Below are 17,370 nucleotides of genomic sequence, written 5' to 3' on the forward strand. Positions count from 1 at the left end.
CCACATATTCTTCAACGCTCCAAGAACTTTCGCCCCCCTCCCCCACCCTATGATTCACTTCCGCTTCCATTCTTTCATTCGCTGCCAAATCCATTCCAAGATATCTAAAACATTTTACTTCCTCCAGTTTTTCTCCCTTCAAACTTACCTCCCAATTGACATGTTCCTCAACCCTACTGTACCTAATAACCTTGCTCTTATTCACATTTACTCTCAGCTTTCTTCTTTCACACACTTTACCAAACTCAGTCACCAGCTTCTGCAGTTTCTCACATGAATCAGCCACCAGCGCTGTATCATCAGCGAACAACAATTGACTCACTTCCAAAGCTCTCATCCACAACAGACTGCACGCTAGCCCCTCTTTCCAAAACTCTTGCATTTACCTCTCTAACAACCCCATCCATAAACAAATTAAACAACCAAGAAGACATCACACACCCCTGCCCCAAACCTACATTCACTGAGAACCATTCAATTTCCTCTCTTCCTACACGTACACATGCCTTACATCCTCGATAAAAAACTTTTCATTGCTTCTAACAGCTTGCCTCCCACACCATATATTCTTAACACCTTCCACAGAGCACCTCTATCAACTCTATCAGATGCCTTCTCCAGATCCATAAATGCTACCTACAAATCCATTTATTTTTCTAAGTATTTCTCACATACATTCCTCAAAGCAAACACCTGATCCACACATTCTCTACCACTTCTGAAACCACACTGCTCTTCCCCAATCTGATACTCTGTACATGCCTTCACCCGCTCAATCAATACCCTCCCATACAATTTCCCAGGAATACTCAACAAACTTATATCTCTGTAATTTGAGCACTCGCTTTTATCCCCTTCGCCTTTGTACAATGGCACTATGCAAGCATTCCGCCAATCCTCAGGCACCTCACCATGAGTCATACATACATTAAATGACCTTACCAACCAGTGCACAATACAATCACCACTTTTCAAAAAATTCCACTGCAATACCATCCGAACCCGCTGCCTTGCCGGCTTTCTTCCTCCGCAAAGCTTTTACTACCTCTTCTCTGTTTACCAAAACATTCTCCATAACCCTCTCACTTTGCATACCACCTCGACCAAAACACCCTATATCTGCCACTCTATCATCAAACACATTCAACAAACCTTCAAAATACTCACTCCATCTCTTTCTCACATCACCACTAGTTATCACCTCCCCATTAGCCCCCTTCACTGAAGTTCCCATTTGTTCCTTTGTCTTAGGCACTTTATTTACCTCCTTCCAAAACATCTTTTTATTCTCCCTAAAATTTAATGATACTCTCTCACTCCAATGCTCATTTGCCCTCTTTTTCACCTCCAGCACCTTTCTCTTGACCTCCTGCTTCTTTCTTTTATACATCTCCCAGTCATTGCATTATTTCCCTGCAAAAATCGTCCAAATGCCTCTCTCTTCTCTTTCACTAATAATTTTACCTCTTCATCCCACCACTCACTACTCTTTCTAATCTGCCCACCTCCCACGCTTCTCATGCCACAAGCATCTTTTGCGCAAGCCATCACTGCTTCCCTAAATACATCCCATTCCTCCCCCACTCCCCTTACCTCCTTTGTTCTCACCATTTTCCATTCTGTACTCAGTCTCTCCTGGTACTTCCTCACACAAGTCTCGTTCCGAAGCTCACTTACTCTCCCCACTCTTTTTACCCCAACATTGTCTCTTATTTTCTGAAAACCTCTACATATCTTCACCTTCGCCTCCACAAGATAATGATCAGACACCCCTCCAGTTGCACCTCTCAGCACATTAACATCCAAAAGCCTCTCTTTCGCGCACCTATCAATTAACACGTAATCCAATAACGCTCTCTGGCCATCTCTCCTACTTACATACGTATACTTATGTATATCTCGCTTTTTAAACCAGGTATTCCCAATCACCAGTCCTTTTTCAGCACATAAATCTACAATCTCCTCACCATTTCCATTTACAACACTGAACACCCCTTGTACACCAATTATTCCCTCAACTGCCACATTACTCACCTTTGCATTCAAATCACCCATCACTATAACCCGGTCTCGTGCATCAAAACTACTAACAAACTCACTCAGCTGCTCGCAAAACACTTGCCTCTCATGACCTATCTTTCTTCTCATGCCCAGGTGCATATGCACCAATAATCACCCATCTCTCTCCATCCACTTTCAGTTTCACCCATATCAATCTAGAGTGTACTTTCTTACACTCTATCGCATACTCCCACCACTCCTGTTTCAGGAGTTGTGCTACTCCTTCCCTTGCTCTTGTCATCTCACTAACCCCTGAGCTTTACTCCCAAGACATTCCCAAAACACTCTTCCCCTTTACCCTTGTGCTTCGTTTCAATCAGAGCCAAAACATCCAGGCTCCTTTCCTCAAACATACTACCTATCTCTCCTTTTTTTTCTCATCTTGGTGACATCCACAAACATTTAGACACCCCAGTCTGAACCTTCGAGGAGGATGAGCACTCCCTACTTGACTACTTCTGTTTCCCCTTTTAGAAAGTTAAATACAAGGGAGGGGAGGGTTTGCAGCCCCGCTCCCGTACCCTTTAGTCGCCTTCTACGACACGTGAGGGATGCGTGGGAAGTATTCTTTGTACCCTATCCCCGGTGATATATATATATATATATATATATATATATATATATATATATATATATATATATATATATATATATATATATATATATATATATATATATATATATATATATATACATATATATATATATATATATATATATATATATATATATATATATATATATATATATATATATATATATATATATATATATATATATATATATATATATATATATATACATTTATTTTTTCTACCACCTCTGTGCACATTTAGCAGCAGCAGATTGCTCATTATTTTCCCGCCGACATACTGCCCCACTCCTGCAGCCCAGGAAGATCTTATGAATGTTAGTCACGTAAAAGTCTGGAGGCCGGGCTTCCACTTATGGCGGCTTCTGCGTTTTCAGGAATTTGTTGCACGTCCCAAATTTTATTAGCGCTCTCTGCTCTAAATACGCACTGCAGCGGTGAGAACTAAAGTCAAAAAGAGGGAAATCTAAGATATATCTGGTTCCAGTATGTACGTACACTGCAAACTCATTAAACCGTAGAAACTGTGCACCCTGATGTCGTTTTACTTTCGTTATCATAATGTACCTAGTTTTCAAAGAATGGATCATCAGCACCATATATTTAGTACGTATGGCACAGTAGCTTGATATTGGATAACATAACTTGGGGGCTTACCAATTGGCGTCCTAGCTACGTCTCTTCGTTGTATATCAACTGACTGTTATATTTCTCACTTGTGTGTCCCCTGATGATGTGATTATTACACGAAAGTGCACTTGGGAATTTATCGTGTCTCATTTTCCACGTGGACTCATAGGAAAAAAAAAAAAAAAAAAAAATATATATATATATATATATATATATATATATATATATATATATATATATATATATATATATTATTTTGCTTTGTCGCTGTCTCCCGCGTTAGCGAGTTAGCGCAAGGAAACAGACGAAAGAATTGTTCAACCCACCCACATACACATGTATATACATACACGTCCACACAGGCAAATATACACACCTATGCATCTCAACGTATACATAAATATACACACACAGACATATACATATATACTCATGTACATAATTCATTCTGTCTGCCTTTATTCATTCCCATCGCCACCTCGCCACACATGAAATAACAAACCCCTCTCCCCTCATGTGTGCGAGATAGCGCTAGGAAAAGACAACAAAGGCCACATTCGTTCAAACTCAGTCTCTACCTGTCATGTGATAATGCACCGAAACCTCAGCTCTCTTTCCATATCCAGGCCTCACAGAACTTTCCATGGTGTCCCCCAGACGCTTCACATGCCCTGGTTCAATCCATTGACAGCACGTCGACCCCGGTATACCACATCGCTCCAATTCACTCTATTCCTTTCACGCCTTTCACCCTCCTGCATGTTCAGGCCCCGATCGCTCAAAATCTTTTTCACTCCATCTTTCGACCTCTAATTTGGTCTCCCACTTCTCCTCGTTCCCTCCACCTCCGACATATATATCCTCTTGGTCAATCTTTCCTCACTCATTCTCTCCATGTGACCAAACCATTTCAAAACGCTGGCGGAATGCGTGCATAGTGCCATTGTACAAAGGCAAAGGGGATAAGAGTGAGTGCTCAAATTACAGAGGTATAAGTTTGTTGAGTATTCCTGGTAAATTGTATGGGAGGGTATTGATTGAGAGGGTGAAGGCATGTACAGAGCATCAGATTGGGGAAGAGCAGTGTGGTTTCAGAAGTGGTAGAGGATGTGTGGATCAGGTGTTTGCTTTGAAGAATGTATGTGAAAAATACTTAGAAAAGCAAATGGATTTGTATGTAGCATTTATGGATCTGGAGAAGCCATATGATAGAGTTGATAGAGATGCTCTGTGGAAGGTATTAAGAATATATGGTGTGGGAGGCAAGTTGTTAGAAGCAGTGAAAAGTTTTTATCGAGGATGTAAGGCATGTGTACGTGTAGGAAGAGAGGAAAGTGATTGGTTCTCAGTGAATGTAGGTTTGCGGCAGGGGTGTGTGATGTCTCCATGGTTGTTTAATTTGTTTATGGATGGGGTTGTTAGGGAGGTAAATGCAAGAGTTTTGGAAAGAGGGGCAAGTATGAAGTCTGTTGGGGATGAGAGAGCTTGGGAAGTGAGTCAGTTGTTGTTCGCTGATGATACAGCGCTGGTGGCTGATTCATGTGAGAAACTGCAGAAGCTGGTGACTGAGTTTGGAAAAGTGTGTGGAAGAAGAAAGTTAAGAGTAAATGTGAATAAGAGCAAGGTTATTAGGTACAGTAGGGTTGAGGGTCAAGTCAATTGGGAGGTGAGTTTGAATGGAGAAAAACTGGAGGAAGTGAAGTGTTTTAGATATCTGGGAGTGGATCTGGCAACGGATGGAACCATGGAAGCGGAAGTGGATCATAGGGTGGGGGAGGGGGCGAAAATCCTGGGGGCCTTGAAGAATGTTTGGAAGTCGAGAACATTATCTCGGAAAGCAAAAATGGGTATGTTTGAAGGAATAGTGGTTCCAACAATGTTGTATGGTTGCGAGGCGTGGGCTATGGATAGAGTTGTGCGCAGGAGGATGGATGTGCTGGAAATGAGATGTTTGAGGACAATGTGTGGTGTGAGGTGGTTTGATCGAGTGAGTAACTTAAGGGTAAGAGAGATATGTGGAAATAAAAAGAGCGTGGTTGAGAGAGCAGAAGAGGGTGTTTTGAAATGGTTTGGGCACATGGAGAGAATGAGTGAGGAAAGATTGACCAAGAGGATATATGTGTCGGAGGTGGAGGGAACAAGGAGAAGAGGGAGACCAAATTGGAGGTGGAAAGATGGAGTGAAAAAGATTTTGTGTGATCGGGGCCTGAACATGCAGGAGGGTGTAAGGAGGGCAAGGAATAGAGTGAATTGGATCGATGTGGTATACCGGGGTTGACGTGCTGTCAGTGGATTGAAGCAGGGCATGTGAAGCGTCTGGGGTAAACCATGGAAAGCTGTGTAGGTATGTATATTTGCGTGTGTGGACGTATGTATATACATGTGTATGGGGGGGGGTTGGGCCATTTCTTTCGTCTGTTTCCTTGCGCTACCTCGCAAACGCGGGAGACAGCGACAAAGTATAGTAAATAGATATAAATATATATATATATATATATATATATATATATATATATATATATATATATATATATATATATATATATATATATATATATATATATATGCATATATATATATATATATATATATATATATATATATATATATATGCATATATATATATATATATATATATATATATATATATATATATATATATATATATATATATATATATATATATATATATATATATATATATATATATATATATATATATATATATATATATGTGACCAAACCATTTCAAAACGCCCTCTTCTGCTCTCTCAACCACACTCATATATATATATATATATATATATATATATATATATATATATATATATATATATATATATATATATATATATATATATATTAGAAAGTTAAAAAAAAATACAAGGAGTGGAGGATTTCTGGCCCCCCGCCCCCGTCCCCTCCAGTCGCCTTCTACGACACGCGAAGAATTCGTGGGAAGTATTCTTTCACCCCTATCCCCAGGGATAATGTATATATATATATACATATATATATATACATACACATACATACGCACATACACACACACACACACACACACACACACACACACACACACACACACACACATACATATATATATATATGAAAAATGTAATAAATAATTTAGAAAACTGAAACTTCTAGCTTGAAATGAAATGAAAAAAATGTATGTCACATAATGGTTCAACCTCTGGCTATGGAAAAAGGAAATGTATAACTTATTTACACAAACGTCAATAGTAGTTCTCATCAATTTAACCACTGTATCAATAAGCTTCAATGTCTAAGATACATTTTTTCCAATTTCACTATTTTCTTGTCAAAGCACCATGTATGAAAACTATCACTCCAGTAACACAACTATAAACATTTACTTCCCCTTTAAAAAAGTTCTGGGAAAGTCTGTCTCGATACACTGCGGGATACTCTACCACCTGGCGAGGTTTGTATTGCGATGGTTCTTGATTCACAAACGTAGTAGCATCACTGGTGGGCGGAAGAACATTCTTGTAACCACAGCAAGGATCACAGTCCGTGCAACTCCATTATGATGGTTCTTCTCATGACGCGACGCTTAAGCTGTGACCATGGTTGAGAGCAGCCATTCTTCAGAAAAGCCGTACCTTGTTTAGATCGCTCTGCTCAAAGCCCTTATAGGCCTCTGACAGCTTGACAAAGTAGAGGAGCAACAAGGCAGAATAAAGGGAGAATAAAAAGATGTTCTGGAAGAAGGTAAATAAAGTGCGTAAGACAATGGAGCAAATAGGAACTTCAGTGAAGGGCCCAAATGGGGAGGTGATAACAAGTAGTGGTAATGTGAGAAGGAGATGGAGTGAGTATTTTGAAGGTTTGTTGAATGTGTTTGATCATAGAGTGGCATATATAGGGTGTTTTGGTCGAGGTGGTGTGCAAAGTGCGAGGGTTAGGGAAAATGATTTGGTAAACAGAGAAGAGGTAGTAAAAGCTTTGCGGAAGATGAAAGCCGGCAAGGCAGCAGGTTTGGATGGTATTGCAGTGGAATTTATTTAAAAAGGGGGTGACTGTATTATTGACTGGTTGGTAAGTTTATTTAATGTATGTATGACTCATGGTGAGGTGCCTGAGGATTGGCGGAATGCGTGCATAGTGCCATTGCACAAAGGCAAAGGGGATAAGAGTGAGTGCTCAAATTACAGATGTATAAGTTTGTTGAGTATTCCTGGTAAATTATATGGGAGGGTATTGATTGAGAGGGTGAAGGCATGTACAGAGCATCATATTGGGGAAGAGCAGTTTGGTTTCAGAAGTGGTAGAGGATGTGTGGATCAGGTGTTTGCTTTGAAGAATGTATGTGAGATATACTTAGAAAAGCAAATGGATTTGTATGTAGCATTTATGGATCTGGAGAAGGCATATGATAGAGGTGATAGAGATTCTCTGTGGAAGGTATTAAGAATATATGGTGTGGGAGGCAAGTTGTTAGAAGCAGTGAAAAGTTTTTATCGAGGATGTAAGGCATGTGTACGTGTAGGAAGAGAGGAAAGTGATTGGTTCTCAGTGAATGTAGGTTTGCGGTAGGGATGTGATGTCTCCATGGTTGTTTAATTTGTTTATGGATGGGGTTGTTAGGGATGTGAATGCAAGAGTTTTGGAAAGAGGGGCAAGTATGAAGTCTGTTCTGGATGAGAAAGTTTGGGAAGTGAGTCAGTTGTTGTTCGCTGATGATACAGCGCTGGTAGCTGATTCATGTGAGAAACTGCAGAAGCTGGTGACTGAGTTTGGTAAAGTGTGTGAAAGAAGAAAGTTAAGAGTAAATGTAAATAAGAGCAAGGTTATTAGGTACAGTAGGGTTGAGGGTCAAGTCAATTGGGACGTAAGTTTGAATGGAGAAGAACTGGAGGAAGTGAAGTGTTTTAGATATCTGGGAGTGGATCTGGCAGCGGATGGAACCATGGAAGCGGAAGTGGATCATAGGGTGGGGGAGGGGGCGAAAATTCCGGGGGCCTTGAAGAATGTGTGGAAGTCGAGAACATTATCTCGGAAAGCAAAAATGGGTATGTTTGAAGGAATAGTGGTTCCAACAATGTTGTATGGTTGCGAGGCGTGGGCTATGGATAGAGTTGTGCGCAGGAGGATGGATGTGCTGGAAATGAGATGTTTGAGGACAATGTGTGGTGTGAGGTGGTTTGATCGAGTAAGTAACGTAAAGGTAAGAGAGATGTGTGGAAATAAAAAGAGCGTGGTTGAGAGAGCAGAAGAGGGTGTTTTGAAATGGTTTGGGCACATGGAGAGAATGAGTGAGGAAAGATTGACCAAGAGGATATATGTGTCGGAGGTGGAGAGAACGAGGAGAAGAGGGAGACCAAATTGGAGGTGGAAAGTTGGAGTGAAAAAGATTTTGTGTGATCGGGCCCTGAACATGCAGGAGGGTGAAAGGAGGGCAAGAAATAGAGTGAATTGGATCGATGTGGTATACCGGGGTTGACGTGCTGTCAGTGGATTGAATCAAGGCATGTGAAGCGTCTGGGTTAAACCATGGAAAGCTGTGTAGGTATGTATATTTGCGTGTGTGGACGTATGTATATACATGTGTATGAGGGTGGGTTGGGCCATTTCTTTCGTGTTTTTTCTTGCGCTACCTCGCAAACGCGGGAGACAGCGGCAAAAAAAAAAAAAAAAATTATATATATATATATATATATATATATATATATATATATATATATATATATGTATATATGTATATATATGTATATATACATATATATATATTTACATATATACATATATATATATATATATATATATATATATATATATATATATATATATATATATATATATATATATATATATATATATATATATATATATATGTATTTTATATATATATATATATATATTTTTTTTAATTTTCCAAAAGAAGGAACAGAGAAGGGGGCCAGGTGAGGATATTCTCTCAATGGGCCAGTCCTCTGTTCTTAACGCTACCTCGCTAACACGGGAAATGGCGAATAGTTTGAAAAAAAAAAGAATGTTTATATATATATATATATATATATATATATATATATATATATATATATATATATATATATATATATATACATATATATATATATATATATATATATATATATATATATATATATATATATATATATATATATATATATATATATATATATATATATATATATATATATATATATATATATATATATATATATATATATATATATATATATATATATATATATATATATATATATATATATATATATATATATATATATATATATATATATATATATATATATATATATATATATATATATATATATATATACATATATATATATTATATATATATATATATATATATATATATATATATATATATATATATATATATATATATATATATATATATATATATATATATATATATATATATATATATATATATATATATATATATATGTATATTTTTTTTTTTTCATACGATTCGCCATTTCCCGCACTTGCGAGGTAGCGCTAAGAACAGAGGACTGGGCCTTAGAGGGAAAATCCTCACCTGGCCCCCTTCTCTGTTCCTTCTTTTGGAAAATTAAAAAAAAAACGAGAGGGGAGGATTTCCAGCCACCCGCTCCCTCCCCATTTAGTCGCCTTCTACGACACGCAGGGAATACGTGGGAAGTATTCTTTCTCCCCTATCCCCAGGGATATATATATATATAAAGGAGAGATAGGTAGTATGTTTGAGGAAAGGAACCTGGATGTTTTGGCTCTGAGTGAAACGAAGCTCAAGGGTAAAGGGGAAGAGTGGTTTGGGAATGTCTTGGGAGTAAAGTCAGGGGTTAGTGAGAGGACAAGAGCAAGGGAAGGAGTAGCAGTACTCCTGAAACAGTAGTTGTGGGAGTATGTGATAGAATGTAAGAAAGTAAATTCTCAATTAATATGGGTAAAACTGAAAGTTGATGGAGAGAGAGGGGTGATTATTGGTGCATATGCACCTGGGCATGAGAAGAAAGATCATGAGAGGCAAGTGTTTTGGGAGCAGCTGAATGAGTGTGTTAGTGGTTTTGATGCACGAGACCGGGTTATAGTGATGGGTGATTTGAATGCAAAGGTGAGTAATGTGGCAGTTGAGGGAATAATTGGTATACATGGGGTGCTCAGTGTTGTAAATGGAAATGGTGAAGAGCTTGTAGATATATGTGCTAGATATATGTTCCCTCCACCTCCGACGCATATATCCTCTTGGTCAATCTTTCCTCACTAATTCTCTCCATGTGCCCAAACCATTTCAAAACACCCTCTTCTTCTCTCTCTCAACCACGTTCATCTTAGTTCCACACATCTCTCTTACCCTTACATTACTTACTCGATCAAACCACCTCACACCACATATTGTCCTCAAACTTCTCATTTCCAGCACATTCACCCTCCTGCGCACAACTCTATCCATAGCCCACGCCTCGCAACCATACAACATTGTTGGAACCACTATTCTTCAAACATACCCATTTTTGCTTTCCGAGATAATGTTCTCGACTTCCACACATTCTTCAAGGCTCCCAGGATTATCGCCCCCTCCCCCACCCTATGATTCTCTTCCGCTTCCATGGTTCCATCCGCTGCCAGATCCACTGGAAGATATCTAAAACACTTTACTTCCTCCAGTTTTTCTCCATTCAAACTTACCTCCCAATTGACTTGACCCTCAACCCTACTGTACCTAATAACCTTGCTCTTATTCACATTTACTCTTAACTTTCTTCTTTCACACACTTTACCAAACTCAGTCACCAGCTTGTGCAGTTTCTCAAATGAATCAGCCACCAGCGCTGTATCATCAGCGAGCAAAAACTGACTCACTTCCCAAGCTCTCTCATCCACAACAGACTGCATACCTGCCCCTCTTTCTAAAACTCTTGCATTCACCTCCCTAACAACCCCATCCATAAACAAGTTAAACAACCATAGAGATATCACACACCCCTGCCGTAAACCTACATTCATTGAGAACCAATCACTTTCCTCTCTTCCTACACGTACACATGTCTACATCCTCGATAAAAACTTTTCACTGCTTTTAACAACTTGCCTCCCATACCATATATTCTGAATACCATCCACAGAGCATCTCTATCAACTCTATTATATGCCTTCTCCAGATCCATAAATGCTACATACAAATCCATTTGCTTCCTAAGTATTTCTCACATACATTCTTCAAAGCAAACACCTGATCCACACATCCTCTACCACTACTGAAACCACACTGCTCTTCCCCAGTCTGATGCTCTGTACATGCCTTCTCACTTTGCACACCACCTCGACCAAAACACCCTATATCTGCCACTCTATCATCAAACACATTCAACAAACCTTCAAAATACTCACTCCATCTCCTTCTCACATCACCACTACTTGTTATCACCTCCCCATTTGCGCCCTTCACTGAAGTTCCCATTTGCTCCCTTGTCTTACGCACTTTATTTACCTCCTTCCAGAACATCTTTTTATTCTCCCTAAAATTTAATGATACTCTCTCACCCCAACTCTCATTTGCCCTTTTTTTCACCTGTTGCACCTTTCTCTTGACCTCCTGTCTCTTTCTTTTATACATCTCCCACTCAATTGCATTTTTTCCCTGCAAAAATCGTCCAAATGCCTCTCTCTTCTCTTTCACTAATACTCTTACTTCTTCATCCCACCACTCACTACCCTTTCTAATCAACCCACCACCCACTCTTCTCATGCCACAAGCATCTTTTGCGCAATCCATCACTGATTCCCTAAATACATCCCATTCCTCCCCCACTCCCCTTACTTCCATTGCTCTCACCTTTTTCCATTCTGTACTCAGTCTCTCCTGGTACATAAGTATACTTATGTATATCGCGCTTTTTAAACCAGGTATTCCCAATCATCAGTCCTTTTTCAGCACATAAATCTACAAGCTCTTCACCATTTCCATTTACAACACTGAACACCCCATGTATACCAATTATTCGCTCAACTGCCACATTACTCACCTTTGCATTCAAATCACCCATCACTATAACCCGGTCTCGTGCATCAAAACCACTAACACACTCATTTAGCTGCTCCCAAAACACTTGCCTCTCATGATCTTTCTTCTCATGCCCGGGTGCATATGCACCAATAATCACCCACCTCTCTCCATCAACTTTCAGTTTTACCCATATTAATCGAGAATTTACTTTCTTACATTCTATCACATACTCCCACAACTCCTGTTTCAGGAGTATTGCTACTCCTTCCCTTGCTCTTGTCCTCTCACTAACCCCTGACTTTACTCCCCAGACATTCCCAAACCACTCTTCCCCTTTACCCTTGAGCTTCGTTTCACTCAGAGCCAAAACATCCAGGTTCCTTTCCTCAAACATACTACCTATCTCTCCTTTTTTCACATCTTGGTTACATCCACACACATTTAGACACCCCACTCTGAGCCTTCGAGGAGGATGAGCACTCCCCGCGTGACTCCTTCTTCTGTTTCCCATTTTAGAAAGTTAATACAGGGAGGGGAGTATTTCTGGCCCTCCGCTCCCGTCCCCTCTAGTCGCTTTCTACGACACGCGAGGAATACGTGGGAAGTATTCTTTCACCCCTATCCCCAGGGATAATATACATATATATATACATATACACACACATACACATGCATACGCACATATACACACACACACACACACACACATACATATATATATACATATGAAAAATGTAAGAAACAATTTAGAAAACTGAAACTTCTAGCTTGAAATGAATGAAAAAATGAATGTCACATAATGGTTCAACCTCTGGCTATGGAAAAAGGAAATGTATAATTTATTTACACAAACGTCATATATATATATATATATATATATATATATATATATATATATATATATATATATATATATATATATATATATATATATATATATATATATATATATATATATATATATATGTATATATATATATATATATATATATATATACATTGTATAAAGTATAAAAAAAAAAATATATATATACATATATATATATATATATATATATATATATATATATATATATATATATATATATATATATATATATATATATATATATATATATATATATATATATATATATATATATATATATATATATATATATATATATATATATATATATATATATATATATATATATATATATATATATATATATATATATATATATATATATATATATATATATATATATATATATATATATATATATATATATATATATATATATATATATATATGAATATATATTTTAGTCGCCTTCTACGACATGCAGGGAATACGTGGGAAGTATTCTTTCTCCCCTATCCCCAGGGATATATATATATATATATATATATATATATATATATATATATATATATATATATATATATATATATATATATATATATATATATATATATATATATATATATATATATATATATATATATATATATATATATATATATATGTATATATATATATATATGTATATATATATATTTATATATATATATATATATATATATATATATATATATATATATATATATATATATATATATATGTATATATATATATATATATATACATATATATATATATATATATATATATATATATATATATATATATATATATATATATATATATATATATATATATATTTCTTTTTTTTTTTTTTTTTTTCATACTATTCGGTATTTCCCGCGATAGCGAGGTAGCGTTAAGAACAGAGGACTGGGCCTTTGAGGGAATATCCTCACCTGGCCCTCTTCTCTGTTCCTTCTTTTGGAAAAGAAAAAAAAAAAAAAAAAAAAAAATGAGAGGGGAGGATTTCCAGCCCCCCGCTCCCTTCCCTTTTAGTCGCCTTCTACGACACGCAGGGAATACGTGGGAAGTATTCTTTCTCCCCTATCCCCAGGGATATATATATATATATATATATATATATATATATATATATATATATATATATATATATATATATATATATATATATATATATATATATATATATATATATATATATATGTATATATATATATATTTATATATATATATATATATATATATATATATATATATATATATATATATATATATATATATATATATATATATATATATATATTTATCATTTTATTTTCTTATTATACTTTGTCGCTGTCTCCCGCGTTTGCGAGGTAGCGCAAGGAAACAGACGAAAGAAATGGCCCAACCCCGCCCCATACACATGTATATACATACGTCCACACAGGCAAATATACATACCTACACAGCTTTCCATGGTTTACCCCAGACGCTTCACATGCCTTGATTCAATCCACTGACAGCACGTCAACCCCGGTATACCACATCGCTCCAATTCATTCTATTCCTTGCCCTCCTTTCACCCTCCTGCATGTTCAGGCCCCGATCACACAAAATCTTTTTCACTCCATCTTTCCACCTCCAATTTGGTCTCCCTCTTCTCCTCGTTCCCTCCACCTCCGACACATATATCCTCTTGGTCAATCTTTCCTCACTCATTCTCTCCATGTGCCCAAACCACTTCAAAACACCCTCTTCTGCTCTCTCAACCACGCTCTTTTTATTTCCACACATCTCTCTTACCCTTACGTTACTCACTCGATCAAACCACCTCACACCACACATTGTCCTCAAACATCTCATTTCCAGCACCTCCATCCTCCTGCGCACAACTCTATCCATAGCCCACGCCTCGCAACCATACAACATTGTTGGAACCACTATTCCTTCAAACATACCCATTTTTGCTTTCCGAGATAATGTTCTCGACTTCCACACATTCTTCAAGGCCCCCAGAATTTTCGCCCCCTCCCCCACCCTATGATCCACTTCCGCTTCCATGGTTCCATCCGCTGCCAGATCCACTCCCAGATATCTAAAACACTTCACTTCCTCCAGTTTTTCTCCATTCAAACTTACCTCCCAATTGACTTGACCCTCAACCCTACTGTACCTAATAACCTTGCTCTTATTCACTTTTACTCTTAACTTTCTTCTTCCACACACTTTACCAAATTCAGTCACCAGCTTGTGCAGTTTCTCACATGAATCAGCCACCAGCGCTGTATTATCAGCAAACAACAACTGACTCACTTCCCAAGCTCTCTCATTCCCAACAGACTTCATACTTGCCCCTCTTTCCAAAACTCTTACATTTACCTCCCTAACAACCCCATCCATAAACAAATTAAACAACCATGGAGAGATCACACACCCCTGCCGCAAACCTATATTCACTGAGAACCAATCTCTTTCCTCTCTTCCTACACGTACACATGCCTTACATCCTCGATAAAAACTTTTCACTGCTTCTAACAACTTTCCTCCCACACCATATATTCTTAATACTTTCCACAGAACATCTCTATCAACTCTATCATATGCCTTCTCCAGACCCATAAATGCTACATACAAATCCATATGCTTTTCTAAATATTTCTCACATACATTCTTCAAAGCAAACACCTGATCCACACATCCTCTACCACTTCTGAAACCACACTGCTCTTCCCCAATCTGATGCTCTGTACATGCCTTCACCCTCTCAATCAATACCCTCCCATATAATTTACCAGGAATACTCAACAAACTTATACCTCTGTAATTTGAGCACTCACTCTTATCCCCTTTGCCTTTGTACAATGGCACTATGCACGCATATATTATATATATATATATATATATATATATATATATATATATATATATATATATATATATATATATATATATATATATATGTATATATATATATATATATATATATATATATATATATATATATATATATATATATATATATATATATATATATATATATATATATATATATATATATATATATATATATATATATATATATATATATATATATATATTATGAAAAATGTAAGAAATAATTTAGAAAACTGAAACTTCTAGCTTGAAATGAAATGAAAAATGAATGTCACATAATGGTTCAACCTCTGGCTATGGAAAAGGGAAATGTATAATTTATTTACACAAACGTCAATAGTAGTTTTCATCAATTTAACCACTGTATCATACTGCCTGGTCCACTTCTCTTATCATGAAACTGGAATATTGGCTTATGATGTTTCTCAATTGTCTTCATTACACAAAGTACAACCATATCTTGTATACATGAGGGTAGGTAGTTGGTCATCCGACATAATAAGCCTTGACAGACCAAAAGTTTATCTGGACCTCAACTTTTCCAGTACATTCATATATATATATATATATATATATATATATATATATATATATATATATATATATATATATATATATATATATATATATATATATATATATATATATATATATATATATATATATATATATATATATATATATATATATATATATATATATATATATATATATATATATATATATATATATATATATATATATATATATATATATATATATATATATATATATATATATATATATATATATATATATATATATATATATATATATATATATACATATATATATATATGCACGTAATTTTAGTTCCATTTACATATGGATCATAAGCATGCATCTATTTCACATAGGTTAAAGGTCATTTTGTAGTACCTGATGAGTGACAGCAGAACTGTGCAACGTCAAGTTGTACACAAGAAGACAATTGAAAATGTTTTCAACTTGTGCACACCAACGTTGTAACCGTTCATCAACTGTACATCGATGGCACACTTCATTTTGCATACTCCCCGCCTGTCGCGGTCATACATAAAGTACAAATAATTTGGTACGTTCCTTGCATAATATCTGTACCAAACTGATATACTTCAGATGCATTTCCTACCACCATGTCATGACTCTATGTGTAAACCTAAAGTGTTCTGAACAGGTATAAGTTACCGTCCGTAGTACAGTGACTTTGAATGTCGAAATTGGAACAGAAGTTATAAAACTGATTTCATGAGTTTTGTAGAAAACAGGATAATGGAGTCAGTGGATTTTTCTCTCTCTTAATTCGTTCTT

The sequence above is a fragment of the Panulirus ornatus genome, chromosome 14 (genome assembly GCF_036320965.1).
Source record: "Panulirus ornatus isolate Po-2019 chromosome 14, ASM3632096v1, whole genome shotgun sequence".
NCBI lineage: Eukaryota > Metazoa > Arthropoda > Malacostraca > Decapoda > Palinuridae > Panulirus > Panulirus ornatus.